The sequence below is a fragment of the Engystomops pustulosus genome, chromosome 4 (assembly GCF_040894005.1).
Source record: "Engystomops pustulosus chromosome 4, aEngPut4.maternal, whole genome shotgun sequence".
NCBI lineage: Eukaryota > Metazoa > Chordata > Amphibia > Anura > Leptodactylidae > Engystomops > Engystomops pustulosus.
In genome coordinates, this window is record NC_092414.1 from 11,261,333 (window position 1) to 11,284,935 (window position 23,603).

At 37.8% G+C, this 23,603-nt stretch overlaps 1 protein-coding gene across 2 annotated transcripts in view; it reads right to left on the bottom strand.

Moving 5' to 3' along the window:
• Positions 1 to 19,473, bottom strand: part of SYN3 (synapsin III) — a 221,593-nt gene extending 202,120 nt beyond the window's left edge. The window contains exon 1 of one of the 2 annotated variants that reach the window (XM_072145126.1): positions 19,454 to 19,473. The gene's annotated coding sequence lies outside the window, so the exon portion shown is untranslated. Of the gene's footprint in view, positions 1 to 19,281; positions 19,409 to 19,453 lie in introns of those variants that run through there. The other variant, XM_072145125.1, reaches the window with a different exon arrangement.
• Positions 19,474 to 23,603: the final 4,130 nt, after the last annotated feature.

Sequence of the window (23,603 nt, forward strand, 5' to 3'; positions counted from 1 at the left end):
ATTCCTGTACATAGGGGCAGTATTATAGTAGTTATATTCCTGTACATAGGGGGCAGTATTATAGTAGTTATATTCCTGTACATAGGGGGCAGTATTATAGTAGTTACATTCTTGTACATAGGGGCAGTATTATAGTAGTTATATTCTTGTACATAGGGGGCAGTATTATAGTAGTTATATTCCTGTACATAGGAGGCAGTATTATAGTAGTTATATTCTTGTACATAGGGGCAGTATTATAGTAGTTATATTCCTGTACATAGGGGGCAGTATTATAGTAGTTATATTCCTGTACATAAGGGGCAGTATTATAGTAGTTATATTCCTGTACATAGGGGGCAGTATTATAGTAGTTATATTCCTGTACATAGGGGGCAGTATTATAGTAGTTACATTCTTGTACATAGGGGCAGTATTATAGTAGTTATATTCTTGTACATAGGGGGCGGTATTATAGTAGTTATATTCCTGTACATAGGGGGCAGTATTATAGTAGTTATATCCCTGTACATAGGAGGCAGTATTATAGTAGTTATATTCTTGTACATAGGAGGCAGTATTATAGTAGTTATATTCTTGTACATAGGGGGCAGTATTATAGTAGTTATATTCTTGTACATAGGGGGCAGTATTATAGTAGTTATATTCTTGTACATAGGGGGCAGTATTATAGTAGTTATATTCCTGTACATAGGGGGCAGTATTATAGTAGTTATATTCCTGTACATAGGGGGCAGTATTATAGTAGTTATATTCTTGTACATAGGGGGCAGTATTATAGTAGTAATATTCTTGTACATAGGGGGCAGTATTATAGTAGTTATATTCTTGTACATAGGGGGCAGTATTATAGTAGTTATATTCCTGTACATAGGGGGCAGTATTATAGTAGTTATATTCCTGTACATAGGGGGCAGTATTATAGTAGTTATATTCTTGTACATAGGAGGCAGTATTATAGTAGTTATATTCTTGTACATAGGGGGCAGTATTATAGTAGTTATATTCTTGTACATAGGGGGCAGTATTAAAGTAGTTATATTCCTGTACATAGGGGGCAGTATTATAGTAGTTATATTCTTGTACATAGGGGGCAGTATTATAGTAGTTATATTCTTGTACATAGGGGGCAGTATTATAGTAGTTATATTCTTGTACATAGGGGGCAGTATTATAGTAGTTATATTCCTGTACATAGGGGGAGTATTATAGTAGTTATATTCCTGTACATAGGGAGCAGTATTATAGTAGTTATATTCTTGTACATAGGGGCAGTATTATAGTAGTTATATTCCTGTACATAGGGGGCAGTATTATAGTAGTTATATTCCTGTACATATGGGGCAGTATTATAGTAGTTATATTCTTGTACATAGGGAGCAGTATTATAGTAGTTATATTCTTGTACATAGGGGCAGTATTATAGTAGTTATATTCTTGTACATAGGGGGCAGTATTATAGTAGTTATATTCTTGTACATAGGGGGCAGTATTATAGTAGTTATATTCCTGTACATAGGGGGCAGTATTATAGTAGTTACATTCTTGTACATAGGGAGCAGTATTATAGTAGTTATATTCTTGTACATAGGGGGCAGTATTATAGTAGTTATATTCCTGTACATAGGGGGCAGTATTATAGTAGTTATATTCTTGTACATAGGGGGCAGTATTATAGTAGTTATATTCCTGTACATAGGGGGCAGTATTATAGTAGTTATATTCTTGTACATAGGGGGTAGTATTATAGTAGTTATATTCTTGTACATAGGGGGCAGTATTATAGTAGTTATATACTTGTACATAGGGGCAGTATTATAGTAGTTATATTCCTGTACATAGGGGGCAGTATTATAGTAGTTATATTCTTGTACATAGGGGGTAGTATTATAGTAGTTATATTCTTGTACATAGGAGGCAGTATTATAGTAGTTATATTCCTGTACATAGGGGCAGTATTATAGTAGTTATATTCTTGTACATAGGGAGCAGTATTAACTCTTCCCGGTCAGTTTGTCCATTACACATTTCCTTGCAGTCTGGTCGGTGGTCGGGATCAGTACTAATCAATCTTGTCACCATGTAGCAGTGTTTTATAGAACAATCTATTGCTGTTGCACACAGAAATAATGAGGACCATTCCCTGGAGAATTACTCCGCTAGTAATATACTCAACAAAGTCAAGAAATGTCAGATTTGTTACTGAACTCTTAGCATCATTAATCCTGAGCAGGAGTCGGGTGAATGTGTGACTGCAGCTCCGGTGCTAGGTCTGTCGTTGCCACTATAAAAGGGGGATAATGGGGGGAGTTGTAATTTTGTATATTTCCATAGGTACAGACCCCATGTAGATGTCACATGACCCTTTCAGCGTGTGTGTGGCCCTTTATAGCCCATTGAGGGGCAATTACAGAACAATCTCCCTCTCCTTGTACCTGGAGGTAATAAATTGGCGGCCATTAAGCAGGATTGGATTTGTCCTTTTTAGCGATCGCGGCTTCCTATGGGATTTCTCTCATTTCCGGGATTGGATTTATGTGTCGTACACTGGAAGAATACAATTCCAGGAGATTGGGCATCTGTCAATGACTGATATGGGTAATTGCATAAGTATTGGTCCCCCCTACAGAATGCTATCTACATTACTGCCTTTACTAGCAGCATGAATTCTTTAATGATCCTGAATGAGGAGGGCGTACGAGATGTAAAGTTGAATTGTTCATACTGATCCACCTGTTTCATGTATAGGATTCTATCTTCTCAGTCTGGAGATCCCTGCGGGGAGATTACAGTGCGTTCCCTCTGTAGACCACATGGCACAGGGAATAGCGGCAGGTCCAGATGGCGGCAACCGTGTCAGGGGCTGCACCCTCATACACAGTGAATGGAGGTGACCCCGATAATGACCCCTACTGACCTTCAACCCTTCATTAGACAAAGCTACATGTGATCAGCATTTACAAGATCAGCATACGTCATCTTCTGAAATACTCTGCGCTGCTGGGACACTCCTTCCTCCTGTTTGTCTTGACTCACTTGGCCCCCGTCAGATCCAGCCCTTATCATCCCAAGACTTGATATCATTGCCTCCTTGAAAACCAGTATACACACCCCTGAAATACTCTGTGCTGCTGTTCGCTCCTTTCTTTGCACAGAAGATAAAGAATAATGCCGACAAAACCCAGATTGATGTGAAAGACACAATCTGAGGAGATGAGATGTAAGCCGCCGTCTCCCACCGAGATCCGGAGAGTTTATTAAAGTGAAACAATTCATTGCGTCTCCATTGAAGCGAGACGTCTTAAATTGGTGGCCAGGTGCATTGTGGGTAGCCTGTCCGTATAAGTGCGGAGATCCCCCACGGTCAGATGAGCCATTAGCTCCCTTTCTATAAAGTGGATTGTAATTACCCGGCAGACCCCGGTGTGTATCAGCCATCCTGGGGGCTCAGTATTGTCTGTACTATGTAACGTCATATCAATCAGAAGGAATTCCTAAAGTCTTTAAGGGACCTGACACATATTATATACCCCTTATACATGGCAAACCTCATAGTATAAAGGGGTCCACCTGACCACCCCATAACCTTCATTCAGGGTCTTTCGCAGTATGTGTTTGCTGTAAGCCCAGATATACCGCAATATACCCTACATATGGAGGAAAAAGCTAAAGATTCCCTTTTTTGTTTTTTTAATGACTTTTTGTTCTATGTTTGATACGTTGACACTAGCACCCATTAAACCTAGTAACCAATCGCAAAGAAGCTTTCATTACTGCAGACCAGCGAAAGAGTTGAAAGCTGAACTGCGATTAGTGGCTATGGGCAATGCGGCCTGTTAGACAGTGAAGCCTAATATGAAGTATTGAACACAGTCTAAAGTTTGCAGTTGGAGCCATCTTTTTTTGAAACAACCAATCATAGCACAGCTTCCTGCTTACAAAGGATAATAGGAGATGAAAGCTAAACTGCGATTGGTTGCCATGAGTGACGAGGCCTGTTAGTCAGTGAACACAACTAAAGCCTATATAGTGTTACACAAAAATGGATCTAAAATTGCTGCCATGTGGATTCCCAAATATAAAACAGATTATGCATTCATAATCATAAAGCCAATGTTGTTTGTACCTACCAATCACAGCGCAGCTTTAATTTTTTTAAAGCAGTATATAAGATCACAGATGAACAGTGATTGGTTGCCATGGGCAACAAGGCCTGTTAGATCAGGCTGAAAAATGAAGCCCAATTTGTAATATGACGATGAATTTCAGAACCGCCATATAGCAGATCCATACCTGCACAGCAGGGGACGTCCTACAGGAGGAGGGTCACTCCATACACTGCCTACAATTAGGAGCTAATCCTCTCCCTTCACAGGGAGCAGGAAGCCAAATGTCAGAGCTGTAAATGTCACTGGACAAAAGAGCAGAAAGTGATCCATGATCATCCATTACTGGGAGATTATGCCGCATTGTTTAGAGGAAACAGGAACCAGTGTCAAACACAATGAGGGATTAGACATCTGGGAAAAGAGGTCCACAGCATCAGGGTATACAGCAGCCAAATGTATAATACACAGTGATGTCACAGTACAGGATAATACACACAGTGATGTCACAGTACAGGGATAATACACTCAGTGATGTCACAGTACAGGGATAATACACACGGTGATGTCACAGTACAGGATAATACACACAGTGATGTCACAGTACAGGGATAATACACAGTGATGTCGCAGTACAGGGATAATACACAGTGATGTCGCAGTACAGGGATAATACACACAGTGATGTCACAGTACAGAGATAATACACACAGCGATGTCACAGTACAGGGATAATACACATAGTGATGTCACAGTACAGGGATAATACACACATTGATGTCACAGTACAGGGATAATACACACAGCGATGTCACAGTACAGGGATAATACACACAGTGATGTCACAGTACAGGGATAATACACACAGTGATGTCACAGTACAGAGATAATACACACAGTGATGTCACAGTACAGGGATAATACACACAGTGATGTCACAGTACAGAGATAATACACACAGTGATGTCACAGTACAGGGATAATACACACAGTGATGTCACAGTACAGGGGTATAATACACACAGTGATGTCACAGTACAGAGATAATACACACAGTGATGTCACAGTACAGGGGTATAATACACACAGTGATGTCACAGTACAGAGATAATACGCACAGCGATGTCACAGTACAGGGATAATACACACAGTGACGTCACAGTACAGGGATAATAGACACAGTGATGTCACAGTACAGAGATAATAAACACAGCGATGTCACAGTACAGGATAATACACACAGTGATGTCACAGTACAGGGATAATACACACAGTGATGTCACAGTACAGGGATAACACACAGTGATGTCACAGTACAGGGATAATACACACAGTGATGTCACGGTACAGGATAATACAGTGATGTCACAGCACAGGATAATACACACAGTGATGTCACGGTACAGGATAATACAGTGATGTCACAGCACAGGATAATAAGAATATGACACAGTGGGGTTACCAGCTGTTAGGGGGTTTGGGGGTTGCATTACTGTACATTCTCCAGGAACTGCCTTCACCCTTAATCATCTTTTCAAGAAAATCCTACAACCTGACCCCACATCCTTTGCTCTCATCCCGGCAGAATGTTGCGGCTTCCTTGACAATTGCCACTTCTTTTAATAGAAGGCGATAATTGGGAAACTGTGAAATTACAGAATGTAACTGTCAGCAGTGTGAAATCACAGAAACACACGTCTAAGCGGTGGCAAAATATTATAATTAAAATTAAGACGACCTGGAATCATCTGTGCCAACATTTATCATGCAAATCTATCTTTCAGTAACCCTTTACATGCCTCTCCTGTCATTCTACAGCTCTACCGGAATCGGTGTCAGTATATACTGCAATCAATAATCGCATTCTATTCATGGTCCAGGAGAGTTCGGAAGAACCGTCCTACTGCTAGAGACACAGAGGTTATAATTAGTGATTCTTATGTAAATATCTTACTATAGGTTGCTGCATGTGGAGTCTGTAAATCCATACCCTGTTGCTGACTTCCCTCTGTGAATAGACTCCTGCCTGCGTCTCTTTGTTCCCTATAGAGGCTCCAGTATGAGATCTTCTCTACAATAAAGAGCAAACATCTATTATTGACAATGAGGGAACTAATTATAGAGCTGACGTCTTATCCTAATGAAATGTTTATTATAGGGGACGGATTGAGTGTATACAAAGTATAAGAGACTGCTACCAGTATAGTATGTGTGACAGGAATAAGAATATAACTACTATAATACTGCTCCCTATGTACAAGAATATAACTGCTATAATACTGCCCCCTATGTACAAGAATATAACTACTATAATACTGCCCCCTATGTACAGGAATATAACTACTATAATACTGCCCCCTATGTACAAGAATATAACTACTATAATACTTCCCCCTATGTACAAGAATATAACTACTATAATACTGCCCCCTATGTACAGGAATATAACTACTATAATACTGCCCCCTATGTACAGGAATATAACTACTATAATACTGCCCCCTATGTACAAGAATATAACTACTATAATACTGCCCCCTATGTACAGGAATATAACTACTATAATACTGCCCCCTATGTACAAGAATATAACTACTATAATACTGCCCCTATGTACAAGAATATAACTACTATAATACTGCTCCCTATGTACAGGAATATAACTACTATAATACTGCTCCCTATGTACAAGAATATAACTACTATAATACTGCCCCCTATGTACAGGAATATAACTACTATAATGCTGCCCCCTATGTACAAGAATATAACTACTATAATACTGCCCCCTATGTACAGGAATATAACTACTATAATACTGCCCCCTATGTACAGGAATATAACTACTATAATACTGCCCCCTATGTACAGGAATATAACTACTATAATACTGCCCCCTATGTACAAAAATATAACTACTATAATACTGCCTCCTATGTACAGGAATATAACTACTATAATACTGCCCCCTATGTACAAGAATATAACTACTATAATACTGCCCCCTATGTAATAGAATATAACTACTATAATACTGCCCCCTATGTACAGGAATATAACTACTATAATACTGCCCCCTATGTACAGGAATATAACTACTATAATACTGCCCCCTATGTACAAGAATATAACTACTATAATACTGCCTCCTATGTACAGGAATATAACTACTATTATACTGCCCCCTATGTACAGGAATATAACTACTATAATACTGCCCCCTATGTACAAGAATATCACTACTATAATACTGCCCCCTATGTACAGGAATATTACTACTATAATACTGCCCCCTATGTACAAGAATATAACTACTATAATACTGCCCCCTATGTACAAGAATATAGCTACTATAATACTGCCCCCTGTGTACAGGAATAGAACTACTATAATACTGCCCCCTATGTACAGGAATATAACTACTATAATACTGCTCCCTATGTACAAGAATATAACTACTATAATACTGCCCCCTATGTACAAGAATATAACTCCTATAATACTGCCCCCTATGTACAAGAATATAACTACTATAATACTGCCCCCTATGTACAAGAATATAACTACTATAATACTGCCCCCTATGTACAAGAATATAACTACTATAATACTGCCCCCTATGTACAAGAATATAACTACTATAATACTGCCCCCTATGTACAGGAATATAACTACTATAATACTGCCCCCTATGTACAGGAATATAACTACTATAATACTGCCCCCTATGTACAGGAATATAACTACTATAATACTGCCCCCTATGTACAAGAATATAACTACTATAATACTGATCCCTATGTACAAGAATATAACTACTATAATACTGCCCCCTATGTACAGGAATATAACTACTATAATACTGCCCCCTATGTACAAGAGTATATCTACTATAATACTGCCCCCTATGTACAGGAATATAACTACTATAATACTGCCCCCTATGTACAGGAATATAACATGATGGATGTATTCCGTCTCAGATAGAATTCTATGTATTTATACTGTTGTTTTCTCTCTTTTTCGCTGTTCTTCTTTCTCATCTCCAATGTTCCGCCAGCTCGTTCTCTTCTTGGCAGGGGAATCCGCTTTTATTTTATGAACTGCTGCCAAAATGACACGGCTGATTCAATAAAGATGAGGTGACGCTGATACACGATATATCGGTATAACGAATCGCGTTTATAAACAGACTTTTTGCGGCATAACAATATTGTTGACCTTTACGGCTGCAGACTGACATTGTGTAGTTTCAATTAGGAGTTAGGATTCGTTACAAAACTTCCATATGGTTTCTTAACCACCGAGCGGTTAAAGGGATAGGTACAGAAAAAATTAAAGGGAAAGGTGTTGTGTTGTCCTCTTTTTTTTTAGTAGAACCGTCTAGGTTTTTTGGAATACCCTTGTAGCGCTGGGTTTCCAAATTGGGTTGGAGCTCAGGGTTTCAGGTCAGGCAGGATACAGGCTCAGGTGCAGGTTCTGGGTATAGTTTCAGGTTGGGGATCCAGGATACAGGCTCAGGTACAAGTTTAGGGTTCCGGATCAGATAGGATACAGGCAGAGAAACAGGTTTGGGTTTCATAATCAGGTTGTGGCTCAGGGTTCCAGGCTCAGGTACAGACTCTGGGTCCTGGATCAGGCTTTGGGTTCAAGACTCTGGATTAGGCAGTATTCAGGGTCAGATACAGCTTCAGGGTTCTGGATGATGATGGGGTTCAAGATTTTAGATCAGGCAGGATACAGGGTTCTGCCTCAAGTTGGGGTTCAGGGTTCTGGATTAGACAGGATCAAAACTCAGGTACAGGTTTCAGGTAAGCAAAACACAAACATACACTGGTAAGACGAATCACAGGAGAAAGTATAACCAGCCCTGAGTGAACTGAGGATTGGATATTTATAGAGGACCTGTCACCAGATTTTGACCACCCTGAATAACAATGCCTGGTGATAAAGGGTTACATATCTCCCCATATCTCCCCATATCACCTAAAATTAGCTGCCAGTGGGGCACTGTACTTTAATTTGTGACTCATGTCTGGACTTTGTGACTCTTCTCTCTCTCAGGCTGGCAGTGAACCACGCCCTCTTATTCTGACTGACAGCTCTGTGTTTGTTCAAATCACTGCTCTGCCCCCTTGTACTTAGGGACCGTCTGCTAATATTCAACTACAGACATATAAAGCTCTATGTACAGATGGGAAATATTGGGGGTCATTTACTAAGGGCCCGAATCGCTTTTTTTTTAGTCGGGTTTCCTGAAAATTACTGATTTGTGCGAATTGCCCCGGGTTTTTGGCGCACGCGATTGGATCGTGGCGCATCGGCGCCTGGATGCATGCGACGGAAATTGGGGGGCGTGGCCGTCAGAAAACCAGACGGATTCAGAAAGGCCGCAGAATTTTTTTTTTAAAAATGTGTCTCTCGACACGCACTTACCTGCACCCAGGACAGCTTGGTGAACTCCAGTGTACTCCGACGGACTTCAGCGCAGAAGCGACAACTGGTGGAGATTGGGCGCACGACCTTAGTGGATCACCGGAAGACCCAAATCGGCACCGGAGAACGCGACGCTGGATCGCGAATGGACCGGGTAAGTAAATCTGCCCCATTGTGTCCTTTTTTTTTTATACGGTGCCTTGTGTTACATTCATGAAATGTGACCAGTGACATCATCGCAGGTCCTTCAGACTTCTAAGAATAGCAAACTGTACACTATGTATGCGATCACATGAAATCACAGCAGCCTCCATGGAGGATGAATAGGAGTAGAAGTCCATGCAGGCTGCTGTGATTTCATGTGATCACATACATAGTGTACAGTAGGAGTAGAAGTCCATGGAGGCTGCAGTGACTTCATGTGATCGGATACATGCATGGGGTACAGTTTGCTATTATTAAGAAGCTAAAGGACCTGAGATGATGTCACATGACATGAACCTTGACCAATTAGGAGGCATGGGGAGGATTAGATGGGGGGGGGGGGCGGCCAGCTCAGCAGGACACGCCCCCTAGATATATAAGATAAAATGTGACTTCTGTGAGGTCTATAGGAACCTGTCACTGGCTGCATATGTGCAAATGTGGTGACAGGTTCCCTTCAAAGCATTCCCTCAAAACTGATTGGCTCCCCCTTCCATCACTCAAACCACACCTTTACACCTCAGCTCAGAAGCAAGATGAACCCACCCAGCTTTCCACGAAACACATCCTAAGCTCAGCCAAGGGAATCCACTCTGCACGGCATCTGTCATTGACAGCTCCAGCCGAGAAGTCCACAAAATTGACCACGAAATCAAGACACAAAAATCCCTTATGCAGTTTCCGGGAACGTATTTTGTAAGTCTCTGTCATCGTAATCGGATAAATTTACATAAAAGTAATAAAAAACACTCCTAGTGCTGATACACATCTTTTCACACCATATGCTGTAACAGATTGGAACACCAACCATGTCCTAGATCCGTCTTGAAAAGTAAGAATTAATTTGAAAATTATTTTTTCTAAAACTCGGAAATCGATTGTACCCTGATTCAATCCAAAAAATGTTCTAATACAAAAGAGACGCCATGTAGGGAGAATGCCCTGTAAAAATTGTTATGATGGGGTCAGTGCGGTGCCCATCGCGGTACCTAATTTTCCTCCCCATCTGGATATTTCTCATGTTATCCTATAAGGAAAATAACGGATCCCTATTGGCCACTTGTGGGCATCAACCAGACCATGTGACTTTGTTGTAAACATGTTTTGAACACATGGTGTCCCCCGATTAGGCCACACCCCCCAGTGATGCCTGTGATGTCACAGATGCCCTGCCTGACGCACATCTCCTGCATTATTAATCAGATTTTTCTGAAATGAAAAATTAAAGGTAATTTTTTTTCTCATTTTCTAGAAGCAATTCATTCCCCCACAGATTGGCTTAGTGATTGGCTGAGAGCACCCAGCCCTCGCCTCCTGCAGCCGGAGATCTGGACTTCTTAAAATTAGTTGCTGAGGTCTCAGTAAGTAAAGACCATGACTGTAAGGATCAATATGTGATTTCATTAGCTAAATAGCTTCATAAATATATTATACTGTCAACTGCGGCCAAAATCTATGTCTCCCGGAGTCTCCACTGCAACATTAGGAAGGTTAAGACTAGAAGGACAACATGGAGGACAAGAAACAGAAATTACCCATCAGCCAATCTGCTCCTATATAGTGATAGCATAACCACAAACTTATATATTAACCCAAAATAATCTGTAACAAACTTCCTCTCTATTATATAATAAAAACTCAATAGAACCCGTATAATAGTGCCCCCTATCTACAAGAATATACCTACTATAATACTGCCCCCTATCTACAAGAATATAACTACTATAATACTGACCCCTATCTACAAGAATATAACTACTATAATACTGCCCCTATGTACAAGAATATAACTACTATAATACTGACCCCTATCTACAAGAATATAACTACTATAATACTGCCCCTATGTACAAGAATATAACTACTATAATACCGCCCCCTATGTACAGGAATATAACTACTATAATACTGCCCCCTATGTACAAGAATATAACTACTATAATACTGCCCCCTATGTACAAGAATATAACTACTATAATACTGCCCCTATGTACAGGAATATAACTACTATAATACTGCCCCCTATGTACAGGAATGTAACTACTATAATACTGCCCCTATGTACAGGAATATAACTACTATAATACTGCCCCCTATGTACAGGAATGTAACTACTATAATACTGCCCCCTATGTATAGGAATATAACTACTATAATACTGCCCCCTATGTACAAGAATATAACTACAATAATACTGCCCCCTATGTACAGGAATATATCTACTATAATACTGCCCCCTATGTACAAGAATATAACTACTATAATACTGCCCCTATGTACAGGAATATAACTACTATAATACTGCCCCCTATGTACAAGAATATAACTACTATAATAATGCCCCCTATGTACAAGAATATAACTACTATAATACTGCCCCCTATGTACAAGAATATAACTACTATAATACTGCCCCCTATGTACAGAATATAACTACTATAATACTGCCCCATATGTACAGAATATAACTACTATAATACTGCCCCCTATGTACAGGAATATAACTGCTATAATACTGTCCCCTATGTACAAGAATATAACTACTATAATACTGCCCCCTATGTACAAGAATATAACTACTATAATACTGCCCCCTATGTACAAGAATATAACTACTATAATACTGCCCCCTATGTACAAGAATATAACTACTACAATACTGCCCTCTATGTACAGGAATATAACTACTATAATACTGCCCCCTATGTACAGGAATATAACTACTATAATACTGCCCCCTATGTACAGGAATATAACTACTATAATACTGCCCCCTATGTACAGGAATTTAACTACTATAATACTGCCCCCTATGTACAAGAATATAACTACTATAATACTGCCCCCTATGTACAGGAATATAACTACTATAATACTGCCCCCTATGTACAGGAATATAACTACTATAATACTGCCCCCTATGTACAAGAATATAACTACTATAATACTGCCCCCTCTGTACAGGAATATAACTACTATAATACTGCTCCCTATGTACAGGAATATAACTACTATAATACTGCCCCCTATGTACAAGAATATAACTACTATAATACTGCCCCCTATGTACAAGAATATAACTACTATAATACTGCCCCTTATGTACAAGAATATAACTACTATAATACTGCCTCCTATGTAAAAGAATATAACTACTATAATACTGCCCCTTATGTACAGGAATATAACTACTATAATACTGCCCCCTATGTACAGGAATATAACTACTATAATACTGCCCCTATGTACAGGAATATAACTACTATAATACTGCCCCCTATGTACAAGAATATAACTACTATAATACTGCCCCTATGTACAGGAATATTATTACTATAATACTGCCCTCTATTTACAGGAATATAACTACTATAATACTACCCCCTATGTACAAGAATATAACTGCTATAATACTGCCCCCTATGTACAGGAATATAACTACTATAATACTGCCCCCTATGTACAAGAATATAACTACTATAATACTGCCCCTATGTACAAGAATATAACTACTATAATACTGCCCCCTATGTACAGGAATATAACTACTATAATACTGCCTCCTTTGTACAAGAATATAACTACTATAATACTGCCCCCTATGTACAAGAATATAACTACTATAATACTGCCCCCTATGTACAAGAATATAACTACTATAATACTGACCCTATGTACAGGAATTTAACTACTATAATACTGCCCCCTATGTACAAGAATATAACTACTATAATACTGCCCCCTATGTACAAGAATATAACTACTATAATACTGCCCCCTATGTACAAGAATATAACTACTATACTACTGCCCCCTATGTACAGGAATACAACTACTATAATACTGCTCCCTATGTACAGGAATACAACTACTATAATACTGCTCCCTATGTACAAGAATATAACTACTATAATACTGCCCCTATGTACAAGAATATAACTACTATAATACTGCCCCCTATGTACAGGAATATAACTACTATAATACTGCCCCCTATGTACAGGAATATAACTACTATAATACTGCTCCCTATGTACAAGAATATAACTACTATAATACTGCCCCCTATGTACAGGAATTTAACTACTATAATACTGCCCCTATGTACAAGAATATAACTACTATAATACTGCCCCCTATGTACAAGAATATAACTACTATAATACTGCCCCCTATGTACAGGAGTATAACTACTATAATACTGCCCCCTATGTACAAGAATATAACTACTATAATACTGCCCCCTATGTACAAGAATATAACTACTATAATACTGCCCCCTATGTACAAGAATATAACTACTATAATACTGCCCCCTATGTACAGGAATATAACTACTATAATACTGCCCCCTATGTACAAGAATATAACTACTATAATACTGCCCCCTATGTACAGGAATATAACTACTATAATACTGCCCCCTATGTACAGGAATATAACTACTATAATACTGCCCCCTATGTACAAGAATATAACTACTATAATACTGCCCCCTATGTACAGGAATATAACTACTATAATACTGCCCCCTATGTACAGGAATATAACTACTATAATACTGCCTCCTTTGTACAAGAATATAACTACTATAATACTGCCCCCTATGTACAAGAATATAACTACTATAATACTGCCCCCTATGTACAAGAATATAACTACTATAATACTGACCCTATGTACAGGAATTTAACTACTATAATACTGCCCCCTATGTACAAGAATATAACTACTATAATACTGCCCCCTATGTACAAGAATATAACTACTATAATACTGCCCCCTATGTACAAGAATATAACTACTATACTACTGCCCCCTATGTACAGGAATACAACTACTATAATACTGCTCCCTATGTACAAGAATATAACTACTATAATACTGCCCCCTATGTACAAGAATATAACTACTATAATACTGCCCCCTATGTACAGGAGTATAACTACTATAATACTGCCCCCTATGTACAAGAATATAACTACTATAATACTGCCCCCTATGTACAAGAATATAACTACTATAATACTGCCCCCTATGTACAAGAATATAACTACTATAATACTGCCCCCTATGTACAGGAATATAACTACTATAATACTGCCCCCTATGTACAAGAATATAACTACTATAATACTGCCCCCTATGTACAAGAATATAACTACTATAATACTGCCCCTATGTACAGGAATATAACTACTATAATACTGCCCCTATGTACAGGAATATAACTACTATAATACTGCCCCCTATGTACAAGAATATAACTACTATAATACTGCCCCCTATGTACAGGAATATAACTACTATAATACTGCCCCCTATGTACAGGAATATAACTACTATAATACTGCCCCCTATGTACAGGAATATAACTACTATAATACTGCCCCCTATGTACAGGAATATAACTACTATAATACTGCCCCTTATGTAAAAGAATATAACTACTATAATACTGCCTCCTATGTAAAAGAATATAACTACTATAATACTGCCCCTTATGTACAGGAATATAACTACTATAATACTGCCCCCTATGTACAGGAATATAACTACTATAATACTGCCCCCTATGTACAGGAATATAACTACTATATTACTGCCCCCTATGTACAGGAATATAACTACTATAATACTGCTCCCTATGTACAAGAATATAACTACTATAATACTGCCCCCTATGAACAGGAATTTAACTACTATAATACTGCCCCTATGTACAAGAATATAACTACTATAATACTGCCCCCTATGTACAAGAATATAACTACTATAATACTGCCCCCTATGTACAGGAGTATAACTACTATAATACTGCCCCCTATGTACAAGAATATAACTACTATAATACTGCCCCCTATGTACAAGAATATAACTACTATAATACTGCCCCTATGTACAGGAATATAACTACTATAATACTGCCCCCTATGTACAAGAATATAACTACTATAATACTGCCCCTATGTACAGGAATATTATTACTATAATACTGCCCTCTATTTACAGGAATATAACTACTATAATACTACCGCCTATGTACAAGAATATAACTGCTATAATACTGCCCCCTATGTACAGGAATATAACTACTATAATACTGCCCCCTATGTACAAGAATATAACTACTATAATACTGCCCCCTATGTACAGGAATATAACTACTATAATACTGCCCCTATGTACAAGAATTTAACTACTATAATACTGCCCCCTATGTACAGGAATATAACTACTATAATACTGCCTCCTTTGTACAAGAATATAACTACTATAATACTGCCCCCTATGTACAAGAATATAACTACTATAATACTGCCCCCTATGTACAAGAATATAACTACTATAATACTGACCCTATGTACAGGAATTTAACTACTATAATACTGCCCCCTATGTACAAGAATATAACTACTATAATACTGCCCCCTATGTACAAGAATATAACTACTATACTACTGCCCCCTATGTACAGGAATACAACTACTATAATACTGCTCCCTATGTACAGGAATATAACTACTATAATACTGCTCCCTATGTACAAGAATATAACTACTATAATACTGCCCCTATGTACAAGAATATAACTACTATAATACTGCCCCCTATGTACAGGAATATAACTACTATAATACTGCCCCCTATGTACAGGAATATAACCACTATAATACTGCTCCCTATGTACAAGAATATAACTACTATAATACTGCCCCCTATGTACAGGAATTTAACTACTATAATACTGCCCCTATGTACAAGAATATAACTACTATAATACTGCCCCCTATGTACAAGAATATAACTACTATAATACTGCCCCCTATGTACAGGAGTATAACTACTATAATACTGCCCCCTATGTACAAGAATATAACTACTATAATACTTCCCCCTATGTACAAGAATATAACTACTATAATACTGCCCCCTATGTACAAGAATATAACTACTATAATACTGCCCCCTATGTACAGGAATATAACTACTATAATACTGCCCCCTATGTACAAGAATATAACTACTATAATACTGCCCCCTATGTACAGGAATATAACTACTATAATACTGCCCCCTATGTACAGGAATATAACTACTATAATACTGCCCCCTATGTACAGGAATATAACTACTATAATACTGCCCCCTATGTACAAGAATATAACTACTATAATACTGCCCCCTATGTACAAGTATATAACTACTATAATACTGCCCCCTATGTTCAAGAATATAACTACTATAATACTGCACCCTATGTACAGGAATATAACTACTATAATACTGCCCCCTATGTACAGGAATATAACTACTATAATACTGCCCCCTATGTACAGGAATATAACTACTATTATACTGCCCCCTATGTACAAGAAAATAACTACTATAATACTGCCCCCTATGTACAAGAATATAACTACTATAATACTGCCCCTATGTACAGGAATATAACTACTATAATACTACCCCCTATGTACAAGAATATAACTACTATAATACTGCCCCCTATGTACAAGAATATAACTACTATAATACTGCCCCCTATGTACAGGAATATAACTACTATAATACTGCCCCCTATGTACAGGAATATAACTACTATAATACTGCCCCCTATGTACAGGAATATAACTACTATAATACTGCCCTCTATGTACAGGAATATAACTACTATAATACTGCCCCCTATGTACAAGAATATAACTACTATAATACTGCCCCCTATGTACAAGAATATAACTACTATAATACTGCCCCCTATGTTCAAGAATATAACTACTATAATACTGCCCCCTATGTACAGGAATATAACTACTATAATACTGCCCCCTATGTACAGGAATATAACTACTATAATACTGCGCCCTATGTACAAGAATATAACTACTATAATACTGCCCCCTATGTACAGGAATATAACTACTATAATACTGCCCCCTATGTACAAGAATATAACTACTATAATACTGCCCCCTATGTACAAGAATATAACTACTATAATACTGCCCCCTATGTACAAGAATATAACTACTATAATACTGCCCCCTATGTACAGGGATATAACTACTATAATACTGCCTCCTATGTACAGGAATATAACTACTATAATACTGCCTCCTATGTACAAGAATATAACTACTATAATACTGCCCCCTATGTACAGGAATATAACTACTATTATACTGCCCCCTATGTACAGGAATATAACTACTATAATACTGCCCCCTATATACAAGAATATAACTACTATAATACTGCCCCTATGTACAGGAATATAACTACTATAATACTGCCCCCTATGTACAAGAATATAACTACTATAATACTGCTCCTATGTACAGGAATATAACTACTATAATACTGCCCCCTATGTACAGGAATATAACTACTATAATACTGCCCCCTATGTACAGGAATATAACTACTATAATACTGCCCCCTATGTACAGGAATATAACTACTATAATACTGCCCCCTATGTACAAGAATATAACTACTATAATACTGCCCCCTATGTACAAGAATATAACTACTATAATACTGCCTCCTATGTACAGGAATATAACTACTATAATACTGCCCCCTATGTACAAGAATATAACTACTATAATACTGCCCCCTATGTACAGGAATATAACTACTATAATACTGCCCCCTATGTACAGGAATATAACTACTATAATGCTGCCCCCTATGTACAAGAGTATAACTACTATAATACTGCCCCCTATGTACAGGAATATAACTACTATAATACTGCCCCCTATGTACAGGAATATAACTGCTATAATACTGCCCCCTATGTACAAGAATATAACTACTATAATACTGCCCCCTATGTACAGGAATATAACTGCTATAATACTGCCCCCTATGTACAGGAATATAACTCCTTCATGATCCCTCTCAGCAGCAGGTGGTTGATACATTTTTTCCTGCATACAGCCACCTGTAGAGGGAGCTCGGGAGCAGATGAGATACTCGGATACTATAATATACTGTAATGAGCTCGTCCTAGTGGTGCCTTCAGGAAGACAAACTTATTGCTTCATCTCTATATAACTGTACATACCTCGTGCTCTATGACTAACTCAGCTCTGCTACATCTATGTACATGTGTACAGTCGCCTTGAGTCCATGATGATGACAATACACCCCACGTAGCAGAGCTGGTTATGTCATTCTTCATCTCTTTGTGTGAGTTACTCTAACACTGTTATCACCTGCCACAAGCACCGGGTAACAAACCCGGCTCTGCTACACCGGCGATGTCACATGTTACTGTGCATAGGGATCATCAGCTCTCGGTGACACATGTTGAATGATGTCCATTTTCTTTCCGTACGTGGATCCCGGAGCCTCGCAACGCCCGGCTCTGCTACATCTCCATGTATATCTATAGGGAAGGTGAATCAGAGCTGTCCCTGTGTAACCCCAGTGCAGGGTGACGGATCCGGATACATAGACACTGTGCACCCCCTGGTAGTATCACAGGGGTGCACCTGCCCCCCCCCCTACCCCTGATCCCTACCTTTTGCTGGGGATCCCCGCTCCTCAGACAGTGGCGTCTCCCTTCCTGCTGCCTCAGAGCATCCTCATCCCCTGCATCATCACATCACAGGGAGGCATCTGACGCCTCGGCCTCTCCCAGCCCCGGCCTCTCCTCCCATTGGCTGCCGCAGCCTCCCCCCCCCCCCACCTACCGTCAGAGCCGGATACATAATTTAGTGATACAACATGGGGGATAATGACTGATGCATCAAATGCAGCTCCGCCGCAGAATTATATGGCAGATGCTCCGGAGCCTCAGGGGTTAATTTAAAGGGATTGGGGAATCGCTCCGCACACAGTCACGGCACCGCTTTTCTATGTGGTCCCTTTAATTGTCAACCCCCCCGCCCCTCCCCTCTCGTAGCGTATACAAATAGTAACACACTAAACCGCCATATAGTGCATATAGGAGCTCCTTACCTGGTCTAATTATAACCGCCATATGGTGCAAAGTAATGACAGAATAATAATACATTACTACATCGCACGGACTGATAGTAACGCTAATGATACATTGTACGTAGTAGTGTCACAGCACAGGGAGAAGTATATATGACCATATAGTGCTGGAATAATACCATGATACACAGCTCAAGTAATAAAGCTATATAATGCCCCAATATCATCTGCAGATATAATACCACCATATAGTGCTCAAATAATACCATGATACAAAGCTCAACTAATACCGCTATATAATGCCCCAATATCATCAAACACTGCAGATATAATATCACCATATAGTGCTCTAATAATATCGCCATATAGTGCTCTAATAATACCACCATATAGTGCTCTAATAATACCACCATATAGTGCTCTAATAATACCGCCATATAGTGCTCTAATAATATCACCATATAGTGCTTTAAAAATACTACCATAAAGTGCTCTAATAATACCACCATATAGTGCTCTAATAATACCACCATATAGTGCTCTAATAATACCACCATATAGTGCTCTAATAATACCACCATATAGTGCTCTAATAATATCACCATATAGTGCTCTAATAATATCACCATATAGTGCTCTAATTATATCACCATATAGTGCTCTAATAATACCATGATACAAAGCTCAACTAATACCGCTATATAATGCCCCAATATCATCAAACACTGCAGATATAATATCACCATATAGTGCTCTAATAATATCGCCATATAGTGCTCTAATAATACCGCCATATAGTGCTTCTAATAATATCGCCATATAGTGCTCTAATAATACCGCCATATAGTGCTCTAATAATACCACCATATAGTGCTCTAATAATACCACCATATAGTGCTCTAATAATACCACCATATAGTGCTCTAATAATACCACCATATAGTGCTCTAATAATATCACCATATAGTGCTCTAATAATATCACCATATAGTGCTCTAATAATATCGCCATATAGTGCTCTAATAATACCGCCATATAGTGCTTCTAATAATATTGCCATATAGTGCTCTAATAATACCATCATATAGTGCTTCTAATAACATCGCCATATAGTGCTCTAATAATACCATCATATAGTGCTCTAATAATATCGCCATATAGTGCTCTAATAATACCACCATATAGTGCTCTAATAATAACCCCATATAGTGCTCTAATAATATCACCATATAGTGCTCTAATAATACCGCCATATAGTGCTCTAATAATATCACCATATAGTGCTTTAAAAATACTACCATAAAGTGCTCTAATAATACCACCATATAGTGCTCTAATAATAATACCACCATATAGTGCTCTAATAATATCACCAAATAGTTCTGTAATAATACTGCCATATAGTGCTCTAATAATACCACCATATATTGCTCTAATAATACCATCATATAGTGCTCTAATAATATCACCATATAGTGCTCTAATAATAACCCCATATAGTGCTCTAATAATACCATCATATAGTGCTCTAATAATAACCCCATATAGTGCTCTAATAATACCGCCATATAGTGCTCTAATAATACCGCCATATAGTGCTCTAATAATACCACCATATAGTGCTCTAATAATACCATCATATAGTGCTCTAATAATATCATCATATAGTGCTCTAATAATACCATCATATAGTGCTCTAATATTATCACCATATAGTGCTCTAATAATACCGCCATTTAGTGCTCTAATAATACTGCCTTGTAGTGCTCTAATAATACTGCCATATAGTGCTCTAATAATATCACCATATAGTGCTCTAATACTATCACCATATAGTGCTCTAATAATACCGTCATATAGTGCTCTAATAAAATCACCATATAGTGCTCTAATAATATCACCATATAGTGCTCTAATAATACTACCATATAGTGCTCTAATAATACCGTCATATAGTGCTCTAATAAAATCACCATATAGTGCTCTAATAATACCACCATATAGTGCTCTAATAATATCACCATATAGTGCTCTAATAATATCACCATATAGTGCTCTAATAATACCACCATATAGTGCTCTAATAATACCACCATATAGTGCTCTAATAATACCACCATACAGTGCTCTAATAATACCACCATATAGTGCTCTAGTAATATCACCATATAGTGCTCTAATAATACCGTCATATAGTGCTCTAATAATACCATCATATAGTGCTCTAATAATAACCCCATATAGTGCTCTAATAATACCATTATATAGTGCTCTAATAATAACCCCATATAGTGCTCTAATAATACCATCATATAGTGCTCTAATAATAACCCCATATAGTGCTCTAATAATACCATCATATAGTGCTCTAATAATATCACCATATAGTGCTCTAATAATACCACCATATAGTGCTCTAATAATATCACCATATAGTGCTCTAATAATACCGCCATATAGTGCTCTAATAATATCGCCATTTAGTGCTCTAATAATATCGCCATATAGTGCTCTAATAATACCAGCATATAGTGCTCTAATAATACCACCATATAGTGCTCTAATAATACCATTTAGTGCTCTAATAATACCACTATATAGTGCTCTAATAATACCGCCATATAGTGCTCTAATAATACCGCCATATAGTGCTCTAATAAAATCACCATATAGTGCTCTAATAATACCGTCATATAGTGCTCTAATATCACCATATAGTGCTCTAATAATACCACCATATAGTGCTCTAATAATAATACCACCATATAGTGCTCTAATAATATCACCATACAGTGCTCTAATAATACCACCATATAGTGCTCTAATAATACCACCATATAGTGCTCTAATAATATCACCATATAGTGCTCTAGTAATACCACCGTATAGTGCTCTAATAATACCACCATATAGTGCTCTAATAATACCACCATATAGTGCTCTAATAATACCACCATATAGTGCTCTAATAATACCACCATATAGTGCTCTAATAATATCACCATATAGTGCTCTAATAATACTGCCATATAGTGCTCTAATAATATCACCATATAGTGCTCTAATAATACCACCATATAGTGCTCTAATAATATCACCATATAGTGCTCTAATAACATAACCATATAGTGCTCTAATAATACCGCCATATAGTGCTCTAATAATACCGTCATATAGAGCTCTAATAATACCATCATATAGTGCTCTAATAATAACCCCATATAGTGCTCTAATAATACCATCATATAGTGCTCTAATAATACCACCATATAGTGCTCTAATAATACCACCGTATAGTGCTTTAATAATACCGCCACTCAGGGCTTTAATAATACCACCATATAGTGCTCTAATAATACCACCGTATAGTGCTCTAATAATACCACCGTGTAGTGCTCTAATAATAATACCACCATATAGTGCTCGAATAATATCACCGTATAGTGCTCTAATAATAATTCCGCCATACAGTGCTTTAATAATACCGCCATACAGTGCTCTAATAATACCACCATATAGTGCTCTAATAATAACCCCATATAGTGCTCTAATAATACCACCGTATAGTGCGCTCTAATAATACCAACATATGCTTCTCTAATAATACAGCCATATAGTGCTCTAATAATACCACCATATAGTGCTCTCATAATACCACTATATAGTGCTCTAATAATACCGCCATATAGTGCTCTAATAATAATACCATATTGTGCTCTAATAATACCACCATATAGTGCTCTAATAATATCACCATATAGTGCTCTAATACTATCACCATATAGTGCTCTAATAATACGGCCATATAGTGCTCTAATAATACCGCCATATAGTGCTCTAATACTATCACCATATAGTGCTCTAATAATACCATCATATAGTGCTCTAATAATACCACCATAT